The sequence below is a fragment of the Haemaphysalis longicornis genome, unplaced genomic scaffold (assembly GCF_048455015.1).
Source record: "Haemaphysalis longicornis isolate Haplotype H1 unplaced genomic scaffold, Haemaphysalis longicornis Haplotype H1 scaffold_161, whole genome shotgun sequence".
In the NCBI taxonomy this organism is placed as follows: Eukaryota; Metazoa; Arthropoda; class Arachnida; order Ixodida; family Ixodidae; genus Haemaphysalis; species Haemaphysalis longicornis.
In genome coordinates this window covers 394,997-409,844 of record NW_027526267.1, presented here as the reverse complement: position 1 = coordinate 409,844, position 14,848 = coordinate 394,997, and the positions used below count along the sequence as shown (strand labels likewise).

The following is a 14,848-nucleotide window of genomic DNA, read 5'->3' as shown; positions in this document are numbered from 1 at the left end:
TGGAAGTCTTTAACAGTAGAAGCAGACAGCGAAGTTCGACTTTGCACACTGCTCAAGTCGCAACAAATATACAAGAGGCGATGATCCGATATACCAGTTTCAAAAGTGAGCTCACCATTCGAAAATTCTTGACTGGCAAAAAAAAAAGTCAAGAATACTATTCTCACGGGTTGGCTCACGAACTAATTGGTTAAGGTTGAAAGCAAAAAGAACATTCAGAATGTAATTATTCGGCTGATATTGTTCATATAAAGGTCTTTGCCAATTTATTATGGGCAAGTTAAAATCACCAGTGAGTATAATATTGCGGTCACGATAAGGAAGCAGATAATCATACACTTGGGTAAGAAATGAATACACTGCATCAGGAGGACGATAAACAGCACAAAGCAAAAATGAATGACCATTTAAATAAACATTTAAAAATAAACTTTCATGATCCGGAATTTGATCAGCCATTGTCGCCGTTATAACATCCTTCACGACGACGGCTACTCCGCCACCCCTTGATCCTCGATCTGCTCTGAACAGGTTGTAGCCAGGTGGCAAAGTTTCATCGTCAGTTATATCAGCGTGCAACCATGATTCAGTAATGACAACAAAATCTGGGTCATAAGAAAGAAAGAGTGCCTCTAATTTATCAATCTTGTTTACTATACTTCTGGCGTTCAGTCATATTATACGCAAGCACTGACATTAATCAGCGATTGCTATGCAGTCGGTTCAGCGTTTATCTTCTGCGAAGCGATGCACGATTTAGTTCCATCGTCCCACACATAATATCTTTTATCAACACACAGGTTTATCGCTGACAAGGAAAACCTTATTTTCACCGTCTCTTTCTGCCTTTCCACTTTTCCAAAGTAATTTTCGCTTTCTCAGCGTTTCAGAAGAATAGTCATTATCTACAAAAATATATGTTCCTTAACTTATTGCTAAGCACAGCTTGCTTCTCCAAGTAATCTTGAAAATACAAAATGACAGGACGGTTCTGGGACGATTTACCCAGTCGATGGATACGGCCAACGGATTTGGAGTCAATGCGGAGCTTATTCTTAAACATTTCCTGGATAACTTTGTGCCGCAGTTGCTCTTCTGTTTCGCCAGGTGGTTCCGGAATGCCGAATATAATTAAATTTGACCTTCGGCTCCTATCTTCAAGTTCGACTATTTTTTCTTGACACTGTTTCAGAGCATCATGAACGCTGATAACATCGCCACCAAGAGATACGAAAGAATTCATTTTGACAGTCAGCTCCCTGACATTGTCCTCAAGGTTAATGAACTTTACGTTGAAGTCTTGTACCGCCTTCTCAGTTTTGGAAAGCCTATCTTTAACTTCAGCCAAGTCGCCCCGTATAGCCCGCTGGCCTGCCAGGAGCGACTGAAGCATTTCTTCAACAGTTGGGCCTGGATTAAGTTCAATGTCGCCGCAGAGCAACAGTTTGCAAGCATGAAAGCAGTCACAGACAATTACCATCAACGTACGTGGGCTTGGCACAACAACAAGACATCTTTCATCGCTCCTATAGCAATAAGCAAGGCTAACCTGCAACAAGAAGACAGGCCTCATGTTGAGCATCCCGTTCGTTGCACTTTTGCCGAGCCCACTGACGATCCGATGTGCAGGGTACGAAGATAAAGCAGTGTGGAACCTTGACGTCACACCTCGGAAGGGGGCGTCGCTCGCTCCGTGATTATCACTGTTTCATACTGGGGTACACACGGAAACCAGCAAGTCCGTTCTTCGATAGTCGCTGACGATTCCAACACAGCGGCGGAAGGCAAAAGCAGGATCTGCAACAAGAAGACAGGCCTCATGTTGAGCATCCCGTTCGTTGCACTTTCGCCGAGCCCACTTCATTAATTCGGCGCCACACGAGAATACCGAATGACATTTAGCGGCTAACTGATATCCCGGGCCTCAGTTAGAGGCAAAATGAGTAGCCTCGATTGCAGTGGCACATCCCTAGACAGGAAAATTCAGTAAAAAACCAAAGAATACCGTTTCTAAAAACTGTCAGTGAACATATATTTTTTTCTTTGTGTTGTTGTTCAAATAAGGAAAGACACACAAGTACTAACAAAAAAGAAAATCTCATCCCCCATGCGCGCGCTACCCTAATACGGATTTTTTGCAGACTTGTCTCGGCTTGTGATGTCTACTGATGTCACCTGAACCGGTTATTTTCTTATATTTATTTTAAAAAATATTCCTTTGTTATGTTCTTGTTTTAAATATGTGTGAAAACATTCTACATGCGCTTCAAAAATATAATTTTGCGGTTTTGCGAGCTCGCTAATCGTCACGGCTATCACAATCAAATGACATTTGTTTCGTCGCGTAGACCCGCACGGCCGAACCGAATGTCATTAACAGCTAATGTCATTCACTTTGAATGACACCAGATTTGCCGTGTGACAAGAGTATTAGCAGCACCAGTTGAGGGAGAAGAAACTGCATGGATGCTGCAATCGGCATTTCTCTGCGCAGCCTTGAAATGAATTGCAGGTACTATTATTCCGTCCATCAGACACCACCAACCTCATCTTCGCAGTCACAGTTACGAAGCTTAGTAGTCCACGCTGGTTTTCCTTGCGACATTACATGGCCGCAAGTGTTCGCTTCCATCACAAGGACCGTTTCCCTCCTATGCAAGGAGCAGCTCCATGTGATCCCGCAACACTTTTTCCAACTTTTTATAAATCTGCAATGCTTTCAGAATCTAGCCAACAAGCACAATTACCGTATTTGCTCGATCCTAACACGCACCCTCTTTTGCCAAAATTAGCCTTAAGGTTTGTGTGCGCGTTACAATTGGGCTCAAAGCCGAAATCGGCTTCAAAGCAGACAGCAACACTGACATAAACTCCTTCTAAAGCCCAATTTTTAATCTTCGGGGCAGAATCAAGTTGAAGCATTTTGATCGAATTTTTCCTCGTGAAATCACCTGCACGTCACAATTGGGGGGCGCGTTAGAATCGTGCAAATATCGTATAACTTTGAATACAGGCCGACAAGGTACCTCAGCCCAAAATTATCAAGCCCGTCAGATTACTGGTAAACTCGCTCAAAGTATTCTTCTCTTTTTACCGGTATTCGCGTTGTTTTAGTGCTGAATAACGTCATTCGAGCAATGTCGCAACTATTGGCCAGCTTCCTTTCAGTTGTCGCAACGCATTTGAAAATCCCTCTCAAACAAAAACGCGAAAGAAGCAAAGTAAAAACTGGAAGGCGTATCTGCAGCCAAGAGCAAATCCCGCACTGCCGCTCTGTGCTGACGATAGCTGCAGCTTCCGTAGCGCTTCCAGGCACGGAGATGAAAGCCTCAATCGGAAGTTCTGCTGGGTCCCTTTAAAGGGACCCAGAAACGCCTTTTGTGAACGTTACAAAAGGCCTTTATTGTCGGGCAGTACCAATGTTGCGATGCAATGCCGTTGGAATTATTGATCTGAATTCAGTATTAGCTGCGCCAGAAGCAATTAAAGGGGCACTGACACAAAATTTTGAAGGCGACATAACTTCGGAGATAGATTGGTGGGAACACATATACATCATCTGCAAAATATCGGCGGTGAATACAGCCTAGAACATATTTAAAATCAATTTTGAAGTGTGCGAAACGCAACCGAGCGGCCAACAGATCCACCCGCGCAAGTGTAAATAAACAACATCCAAACACGTCACGAGTTTGTGTTTGCCGCTTCCGCACTGCCGGCTCGCCGCTCCAATCGGAGGGCCGGAGGGCGGAGCTTCTGCTCTCGAGAACGAACGACCCGATCGTTGGCGGCGGAGGCGCCGTGATTTCGTAAGCTCATCGGGCAGCTGGCCGCGACCAAAGTTCTACAACGATTCCAGGCACTCTGTTTCTATTACTGTTTATTACCATTGGATGCGGAAACGCGCTGGAGGCACGAAAAGCCCACTGAGCAAGTCGCACGGTCGCTGTGCAGGCGGCGGCCACGGCCGCGAAGTGGCCCACGCCGGCGCAGGTAGCTCGAGTGATAGCTTGTTACCGCTGCACGAAATTGTCCCAAAGTCCCGACCATGGTGGCTTACATGAGAAAGGAGTTAATGATGCCATGGCGGGTTGCATTAAAAATTGTCATCTGCACCGCTTACGAGAGCGGCACTCGAATATCCGCCGCAGTGCTAAGCCGAACACATCTGTAGGCGGACCTGTAGGCAGACCGGCCGGCTGCTCCCAGCGCGCGTCTTGCCACCCACCGTCTCGAGCGTCGCGCGTCGTTCGTTAGCCGCGGTAGCATTTGCACTCGCAGCGCCTGCGTCACATCCACGGTCGCTTTTTAATTAGGCGCCTCACGAGATCAGTACGGGGGGGCATTCGCAGAAACTGCCGTCGATGCGGATTCGACAGTGCTACGGCGGCTGTGCTCTGTAACTGTGATATCCCTCCGACGGTCACGTGGTCAGCTTTGTTCACACAAAATCCACAAAATCCATCGTTTCGCGGCACTCGCTGAAACCGAAACTGCGACTGGCCGCATTGAAAATGCCTCTAATTAAACAACCGTCGCACGCTGAAGCAAATGAGGTTTCTACAGGTTATAAGTAGCTCACTAGCTACTTATCGCAACAAAAAAAAACAAGATGCAAAATTTTTGTGTCAGTGTCCCTTTAAGTGCACCTCTCCCCCCTTGCCGATCGATTCCTCCTCCCTCTCTGGTTCTTTCAAAGCAGCTGGAAACACTGGGAAGAGCCATGTGACATCGCGACGCTCGACTTCCGTTCTCCGCTAGCCACATTCCTGCGCCTCGGCACGCGTCAATCGCCTCGGGATTGACGCGTGAATTGCCTCGGGATCGCCTCGGGATCGCCTCAGATCGCCTCGAGGCAATTGACGCCTCGGAACCGAGGCGTCAATTGCCTCGGGATCGCGCAGGAAGGAGGAAGAGAGTGAGGTTGCCAGCGGCCGACGATCGGCCAAATCAGAGGGGCGCCTCGCCGTTGCGTCAGCCGCAACCGGCGTTGCGTCAGCCGCGGTCGGCTCGCTGCGGCGTCGCGCTCATCGGCTGACAAAAGCGATCTTCAAAAATTGTTTACAAATTATCCGTACAACGTATGGGGCTCACACTTGGTTCAAAAATCCCCTGTTATGTGTTCTACCACCTGAATGCATTTGATTGCCACCTTCACAAAGCTTTTCTGGGTCCCTTTAAAGGCTACCTGCAGTCGAAATTTCGGCCTCCTGAAAACCCTATTTCCGTAGAGTCTGCTTAACAAGAAAGCAACATGCAAAATACAACAGCTGAAGTACGCGCGTGACGCCGCAAGCGGTTAGCAAAAATCAGCGATTTCGAAACCGAAACCGAGGACAGCGCGGCCATTGCAGCGACGTTGCAGCCACCCTAGAGCGGCCGGACGATCAGCCGCTCGGGAGAAAGTCCGGACAAGCTTTACACGCACACGGGGCAGCAAATAAGTGAAGCATACACAGCAGAGCTCAACCGGTTCTCCAGGTGTGTGGCTGGCCAGAGGAAGAATCCCCCGTCGGCTGAAACGTCAAAGGCGCGTCATGGGTGTTTATGCGATCCGCCGGCAGACGCAGCGTGGTCTGCGGCGGAGCTTTTTTTAAACGCTTCTGACTAATTGAAGAGGTGTTTCACGAGGCTACCACTCGTGTCCCAGCTGATTTGATGATACTTACTCTATGCATTAAAAATAAATTTGGTTGAGGTGAAACTCGAGCGCAGTTCGCCTTTAAGAACAGTGGTATTAAAACCTTCTCTTAATTTTCAATGAAACTCTGTGAAACTTGTCAGTCTTGCTGCTTTTCTGCACTGATTTCGAATATGCCACTATCTTTTTGAGTCAGTCAATTAGTTCCCAAGGTAATAAGAGATAATTAGCCATTTTTGGAGGAAGAATACGCAAAACAGCGTTGCTCCAATACTATTTTTAAATACTGCGAACCCTGGTAAATGCAATAAGAGAATCAGTTTTTTGATGCACTGCTTGGAACTAATGTTACAGCTCAGTAAACTGTGGTGGCACCAGTGGCAAGGAACCATTTTGAGTGCCCATTTCATACACCGAAGCTTAATGAGTTGTAAAATTAGCTCCAAGCGGTGCATAAAAAAAAAGTGCTTCTCTTTTTGTACTCACCAGGGTTCATATTATTGGAAAATACAAAGATTACAGTTTTACGAGCAACACTGTTTTGTCTATCGTTCCTCCAAAAAGGGGTAATTATCTCCACTAATCTTGGGAACTAATTGGCTGACTCAAAGAGATAGTGGCATATTCGACGTCAGCGGGGGAAAAGCAGCAAGATTGACAAGTTTCACAAAGTTTAGTTGAAAATTAAAAGTTCATTTAAGACCAGTGTGCCCCCTTAAGTGCGAACGAAAGACGGAAAAAAATGAGCTAAACTGTCTCTGCTGAGTGATTGGTTAAACAAAGCGTTGGAAGTCATTGCAACGATGCAAACGCTATCCCATCTTGCTGCTCCACCTTCACAATACCAGTGCATGTAACCGTATAAGCATTCGGGCACACCTTGCAGCAATGGCTATGAGCCACAGCACAGAGTACAGCAGTGTACGCCCGCGATGCACCTCAGTTCATCCTCGCACCAATAAGTCCACGGGGCTTATCACACCTTTGCTGCCCACAGGTTTCTGAACACAAACAAAAACTGACCGTTGAAGCCAGTCTTATGAACAGAGGAGGAGAGTTGGTACGCAACTCATTCTATGATGCTGAGCGGCTCAAGAGAAAAGAAAATGTACAAACAGCTCACTACAGAAATGATAAAAATTATCGCTCTTGCCATATACCTGTGCTGCACAACCGTTTTACAGGACACTGCAATCGAATGGCCTTCGAAATTTCAAATGCCGCATGATATGGAAAGTGTTCCGCCAAGCTACACGACCATTCTCAAAGGCAGTATAAAGTTTCCGCATTCACCCGCCATGTTTTGGCGCCGCCATTGCTGCCGTTCCATTCTTAAAAAAAATTGCATTTTGGAGTTCAAATGGGCAGGAAAACCATTATTAGCAATCAATTTGATAACGCTCTAGAAATGCACCACACAAAACATGCACAAAACAGCCAGTTTCTTGTTTCTTTTTTCACACTGTCAGTGTTGGGAGTGCTAGTTACCTTGTAATCGTAGAGAAAGTGATACAGAACAAAAACCAGTGAAAAGGTATGAAGACCGTGCACTTTAAACGCTGCATTTTACTCGTAAATAATTGTTCTTGTAATTACGGCATACGGAAACTGCGCACAGACTATGACCATCCCAATTGAAAATGTGGAGTTGATGGAATCCATCAAAAATCAACATGGTGGATTATGGTAATGGAATTAATGATGGCATGATGGCAGATGACTGCATGCTGGCAGGGTGATGGATGACGGCGTGCGTCGGTAGCTGATGGCAATGGTAGCGTCGATGCTGGCAGCTCGGGTGACAGTATGACGGCAGATATGCGAAATTGCAAAAAATGTTGACGACATGAAAAGGAAAGATGCTATGCAATGCTAATTAAAAACTGGTTTCATTTCTTGCGAATAAATTTATAAAATAAGATTTGCAGCAAATAAGTAAGCTTGCATATGCGTTTTGCTCTGTCCATTCATGTCGTGATCATTTTTCTGCTATCCTGCTACAATGATCTGAAAACTTAACCATTTTATGAGAGCTTAGATGTGTGTGCTGGGGTGCTTAAAAATATTACACAAAACAAACTTGGTTTTAACGTTGAATATATTATCATTAAATATCAAATACGGTGACTATCTTCGAACAGGTGGGCAGCTGAAAAGAAAAAAAAACTGAGTTACACACTAAAGCTTATACAATCCAGATCAACTCAAAACAAATGTATATTCACATTTCACATACCTCCTTAACATTCTGAGATGGTCACTACGATGTGGTCCCTTGCTTCTGCCCTTCCTCTTTGCCATAAAAATAGAAAGCCTGCAGAAAAAGAACATTTTCAACAAATTAAGTGGAAACCATCCTGCTAGGACTCCCTTCAGGTCATGGAAGGGTGCTCTTGACCGGCACTGCTCTAAAAGGCATCGCATGGTGGCAATGCCTTTCCCGGGAAAGGATTTTAGTAAGATGCAAGCGTGCATGCATGCAACCGAGAATTTCAAGAGAACATGCGTTAGCAGCAGGTGGGAAAGAAGCAAAACACCCTCGTCTAGAAGAATTCTATGCTCAAAGCGCAGCCAGCGAATACCAGGCGCAAAAAAATGTAGCTTCAGGCGAGTGTGTTGAAGGTTAGGAACACGTTAAATTGAAAAGTGAAGAAGGCCAGATGACATTAACCTGGTTGGATGCATTGAAGCGACGAAAAGAAACGCACACAGTCTTGAGATGAAAGTGCAGACTAAACGAACGCTTGCAAAAACTTCAGCAAACTTGTGATGAATTTAGAGAAAGTTGAATACTATGAGGACAACCGAGCTGTGCAAGCACTAAAGACCCTTTCGGAAGCCGCACAAGAAGGAGAACGGGTGTGCCAAATTTGCCATGGAACAGATTATCAATAGTGATAAGGCGCGCTAACTAGACAGGAACCCACGTTGCGGCAAAGTGTTGTGGAAGGCGACTTCTTGTAAAGGATACGAACATGTGAGGGGCAAAAAACTGCTGAAGCTGCCTTGTCAAAGCACACTAAAAATCTTGTCGGACCTTCTGCAAGAGACTCGAGTAATAAACCTAATAAAGGAACGGCTTCAAGTGGAGGGACAAAGCGTGCGGTCACTAAAAGAACCATACTGCAGCCTGATTACTGACGAAATGTCAATACAGGAAAAAGTAATTTATGGCTGCCAAGTCGACATATTTTCGGCCGTGATACAAGCTGTGAACGTTGAACCGGCGGTGCCACTGAAATAGCCTGCAGGCTCCTCTGGTTTGTCCTGCGGGGGCTTTCCACGGCTGACGTTATCCCCTTAGGGTATTTTTTTACCGGGAACAGGAAGCATGACCGGCTCCGTAACCTGAATTTTAGTGTGCTCAACTGTGTAAGAGGTAGGGTTCATCATTATCCGTATTGTCACAGACAGCCACCAGACAAACAGCGCCATGTTCCTAGGCATTTCGGTTGACAACACACTACAACATCAGCATGTTTTGCTACATCCAGCGCAGCAAAATGACCCATCGTTCCTTTTATTTGACCAAACCACCTCATTAAGAACCTTAGAACAAATTTTCTAAAGAGAGTAAGGGGGATGTTTGATGGAATGCAGAAAGTTAGGGACTGTTTTGTTCTCAAGGCCCTCTTTAAGATCCAATAAAAGTTGTCACTTGTGAACCCAGTTTGGCTCCTAAGCTGATCGCACATTGAGCCGAACCTGGAAAAAATTAAGCTGTCCCACGCCACCTTGATGTTTTCGCCTGTCGTCATCAGCAGCCCCAAGTTCCTTCAGAAAAAGCCCAAAGGTCACGAATACGCTACAGAATCGAAAATTCCAGTAAAACAAGCTGAATAGTGCAATCCCATGTTAAGGACCATGCATCTACTCCACGTAAATATGTGATTGCAGCCTGTTCAGCAAGGTGTCTCAAGTGAAGCATGAAGCGCAATAACACAACAGCCCAACCAAGAACTGTAGCGCGGATGGCTGATTGTGTGGCCACTTTCCGAATTGACGCCACCGCATCACCGATAGCGTGCACCACAGGCGACGCGGCGGAGGAAAAGAGAGCTATCGTTCTCACAGGCGGAGAGGAGCATTCGGTGGGCTGCACGAAAGGGGGGATATCAAGCAGCTGTGTCACTTCTAAATGTTGCATCATGTGCATCCTAGTTCTCTTTTTTACTAAGAACTCCCACCTTCGTGCTTGTGTTTCAGCAGTCCAATGTACAATGGCAGCAAAGGTTCATTTAAACAATACATAAAGACGTTAAATACAATACATCCAAACTCACTGATTCCAAACTCGGAGAGCAATGAATTGCTGAAATGAAGATGCCGACCAGCATATATATACAGTGCTATTGGAAGACCAAAGCACTGCACTCTCGGTCAAATTAGGCAAGTTCTGGTAACTGAATTTCACAGTGCACGCCATAGCATTGCACTACAATTGTATAGAACTAGGTGCTCACCTATTGTAACCAACCTGAAAAACAGCCAGTGACATCTGATGAGAGGTCCATCCAGATAGGTCCATCCACCAAGTAGGGCATGCCAGCTGATCTCCACTGCAAGGTGTAACAGTCAGTAGCCTGCAAAATAGAAGCGAGTGGCAAACAACAAGCAAGTTGCATTAGCCTTAATCCTTCAAAGTTCTAAATGCGATATTAAGGTGTCGAGCAAGGTGTTCTTCACACTCCAAGCGAAAATATGAGAACGTTAAAATACCACATTACCTGGATGTAAGGATGGCCGAAGTGACTATCACAGCATAGTGACAATGTTAACGATCAAGCTTCTAACTCAATTCTTTCTTTGGAAGTAGATGCCGTTCATTATGACCAGTTCATGTATTCGTAAAAAGGTGCCGAGATGAGCTCTCTCATTGCTATAATGCAAATTGCTTCCATGATTCTGTGACAAAGCGCAGACCTAAATGATGATAACGTTGCCTTAACAATTAGGGAGTGCCTAGCGTTCCGTCCAGCCGGAATGCTAAAAACTGCTAAAGTTCCGTCCAGACTGAACGCCAAATCAAAACCAGCCAATTAGCTGCCATTTCTCATTCTGGGATTTGGTGTAGTGGTTCCGCGGCTGACTACGAACGTTGTAGGCCCTGGTTCGATTCTCGCACCATTTTTTTTGTGTGTGTGTGTGTGGCCGTGGTTAGCGTTTTGTAATAGCAAAACTTCCCGCCCGCTTTACAATTCACGCGATGAGAGCAGTAGGTCTTGGTTTTTTACTCACGCGGCCGAGCCGCTCCCGCTCACTGGAGCCAAGGCCGACGTAGCCATCGCCAGTTACACCCAATCTCCTCTAATTATTACCAGTGATTAATAATTAACAGTGACTCTGGCTAGTCAGTGAGCGGAAGCGGTTTGGGCGGTTAGGTAAAAATCAAGACCGACTGCTCTCGCTGAAATATTGTGAAGCGGGCGTCGGGTGGCGACTTGGAGATCTGTCCAGATTGAGCTAGAGTTAGTCCGATCATCTGTAATTATTAATAATGATTAATAATTATCAGTGATTCTGGCTAGTCAGTGAGCGGTAGCTGTTTTGCTGGATAGGTAAAAATCAAGAAAGACTGCTCTCAACGCGAGTTGTGTCTCCTCCGGACGGAACTTTAGTGACAGTTGCCGTTCCGTCTACACGGAACGCTATACACAGCCTAACAATTCTGCCAAAGGAGGCTGGAAAGGCTGTGATGAACTGCTGAACAACAATACAAGTGAAGCAATTTTTTTTGTTTCTAAAGTCTCTTCTAGGTGATTGCAGCTTAAACCAGGTTCAATTCTTCTTCCCACGCAGTGCTTGAAGCCCACATGATGCGTCGGTGCATGTTTTCAGCTGGTACCGTCAATATCATGGCAACAATTTTTTTCCTTCAAAACATGAATCTAATTAGTCCTTAATAATGGCCGCGATGTCTTAGGGAAGCATAGGGAACCAGATTTAAGGTTGTGCTCACATTGACATCAAACCCATTGAAACGATTTTCAAAAATGATACACATTGGTATAGGCCGCAAAATTTGAAACATGACAATAATGCATTACTGCCAATAATGACAATAACCAGTGCTTAAAAAATTATTGCGATGAGAAAGAGGTTATCCACTTCTGAAAAATTAAGAAAAAACTTTCAGTGTGATCTAACCATCTAGAAAAGGCTGTTCTCCCATCTATTCTCTAGCGGCATATTTTCTAGAACTATATTTATTTACATCAAGTCGTGTTTTTAACAGAGTGTATTATTTGCTGTGCAATTATGTACACAAGCTACTAGAAAGAGACCTTCGGCCTTAACCAGTCCAGAGGAGACCCATGTTTTTTTTTTTTTTTTTTTGAAGCATTTGCTCTTGTGTGGGGTGCACTCATCCACAGAATGAGAGCCCAATACAAAATTTAACTGAGCAACACGCGTGGCCGCGAATTATTCGGAGACGGTAGTGAATGTTGCAGTGCTTAAACGCTCCCCACGTGCGGCCAGCATTGCTTATACCAACTGCACCAGACGCACGATACGCATGTAGTTTCGACGTGGTAGCAAATTCGGGTTGAATGAACGTTTTTGGTGCTACTGATGCACATGCACAAACATATATGCGATTATCGAACGATTGGAACACTCAAAGATTCACTGCACATGCGGGGCTTGCGAGTGTGACGCCAATTTCAGCCATCGTACCCTCAATCTGAACGCAGAGAGCCTTGTTTGTACCAGTGCACTTTTCTGAGTGACCGCTTTGAAAAATGACAATCCCTGCAGTGTAGTGTAGACTGCTATGTGCCTCGGCTAAAAGTTACCTAAAGCGTACCACTCCAGTCCAGGTACGAAAAATGATGCGAAGAACAATTTGCAATTCCTTAAAAAGAACTACCCACCAAAAAAAAAAAAAAAAACTTGCGAACTCAACCTGGAGCGGTCAACCGCGCGTATTGGCGATCGGTTGTTGCGAGCACCAAACCGTTTAGCCAACGTAGCAGTATGGTCCTACTTCGCTCAACAAAAAGCCTACAAACGGCACAAACAATAGGGCTCTTCGATTTACAGACTCGAATTCACCGCGGATATTCCGCCGGAGTCCGATGATTCCCCGAAGCCATAAGGATACACAAGAAAATCGAATGCCTGACTGCTTTCAGGGAATCGGCGGTGAGTCCGGGACTGTAAATCGAACAGCCCTACTGTTTCTAGTCCCGCACGCAATATCCGCGGTCGAAAGGCAGATCTACGTAACCCTCAAAATCAGTCGCTGTCAAAAAACATTAGGGCTAACCGACGACGCAAACGTCTAACACGGAACGGAAGAGCCCTGCCCTGTTAAATACACAAGTAAAGTGCAAAAAGTTGACTAGTCACTTACCTTAAATCACAGGCGACATATCTTCGTCGAAACAATAATCCGCTGTCTTCAAAACAACCACAACAAAGCCACTCGACAAGCGCGTACAACTCCACCGTCTCGGCGGCCAGGAAGAAAGGAATGCGGCGGCGTGATGGCGTGGCGATGTTGCTGGATGGAGCAGTGGAGTACTGAGGCCGGGGTTTCGGTTTCGGCTGTGCCTTGGTGTTTTCGTAACGCAGTTCATACACGGCGCGAAGTGAACAAAATGCGTCGAAACAAATTCTGGCTTGAACATAGACACATAAAGCAATGTAAATAGAAAGATAAGGTTGCCATACCCAGCAAAAAGTTGAGTTTGTTGGGCTATCCTGTATATGAGCGATTGAGTTGTGGAATAAACCTCCGACATCACTTTGGGGGAAATCACTTTTGGTTAAAAACTACCAAGAACAGGCACATTTTTCGTTTAAAAAAATCATATCGTGCTGTCAGCAAAAAAAAAAAAAAAGAAACAGACCACCGGAGGATCGAACCACCAACTTTGCAACAAAAAACGAGCCCGTTACCACTGCACCACCGCTACAATCGGAAATCAAGCCCGAACAAGTGCCATTTAGTTGGTTTGTCAATCTAAATCGCCCATGAATGCATAAATATTGTGAGTTATGTTTACTGCTTCTCGTATATAACCCATTCCGGCATTCATACCGCTTCTTGGGCACGCACCAGTCTCCGAAACGAGGCTGACCTTGAGAAGTGTAGCCAGCTATCTCAACCTAAAAGAGATATCGCACATCACCGTTCTCCCCGACGAAAGCCAACGTAGCTATGAGTGAAATGGCATAGAGGGAAATGGCATGCGCACCCGGAATTAAAATTATGTTGTGTAATAATACCGTGCTTAGATCTGTCTCAAGGCAGCTGATTACAACTAAAGAGGATCGGCGAAGCGCTAGACCCGTAGTCTGCCGCGTACAGTTTAAGCCATGCCACGGACGGTTCTGTCCGCGGGCTCAGCGCAGCGAAAATGAACACGTACGGTTTGACGGTTTGACCCTGTCGCAGCGAAAAAAAGCTGCCCATGTTTTCAACGTAAGTGTCCGCACTGCCATCCTTACACCAAAAACGGCGAATAAAGGGCATACAGTTTCATACCAGCCCTCCAAGTTCTGGCTTAAAAAAAAGAAGCGCTAATCAAAGTAGCTTTTCTCTAATATGCCAAGTTTTCAGCAGCACCTTATCAAAAATGCAGTTATTGTTTTTTCTTCTCGAAATTCCCAATGCCACCGCTATGTTTCTGTTATTATATCAGTCCTTCGCTATCGAATGAATTTTGGCTTGCTGCCAGCATTCGTTCGGAAAATGCCTTTCCATCATCAGTACAGCAGTCAAGCTTGCCGTCACGCGAACATCTGCCGTCATCGCGCATCGTGCGTGCCAAGTTTTCGTCAACACCTTTTCAAAAAGGCAGCTTTTGTAATTTTCTCGCAACGGTCAATGCCAAAGCTATGTTTCTGTTATTACAAGCGCTTCGCTCTCGTATAAGTTTTGGCTTTCTGCCGTCATTCATTCAGAAAATGCCTTTCCATCGTCAATTCGGCAGTCAAGCTTGCCGTCACGCAAACATCTGCCGCCATTGCGCCGCAAGCCTGCCAGCATGGAGGAAGGTGCTGGAAGGTGCTGAAAGGTGCTGGCAGGCATGCCATCATGCCTGCCAGCACCTTTCAGCGTCTCCTTCCAGCAGCTTCCATTACAGTTTCTTACGTACATCAAGCTTTCCAAGGCGACCATCAAACGCAATCAACCTTTCCAGCAATGAATCTTGATGGTTGGTTGATGGAATTTTCAACAGGGATCCACCTGTCAAA

The 14,848-nt window shown here is 45.5% G+C and overlaps 1 long non-coding RNA gene across 1 annotated transcript; it reads right to left on the bottom strand.

Annotated features, from left to right (window-relative positions):
• Window positions 1-7,473: 7,473 nt before the first annotated feature.
• Window positions 7,474-13,457, bottom strand: LOC144166269 (uncharacterized). Its single transcript, XR_013321616.1, has 4 exons — window positions 12,999-13,457; window positions 10,105-10,224; window positions 7,878-7,955; window positions 7,474-7,790 (listed from the first exon to the last, which is right to left on the bottom strand). It is a non-coding gene; the product is annotated as an uncharacterized LOC144166269 (long non-coding RNA).
• Window positions 13,458-14,848: the final 1,391 nt, after the last annotated feature.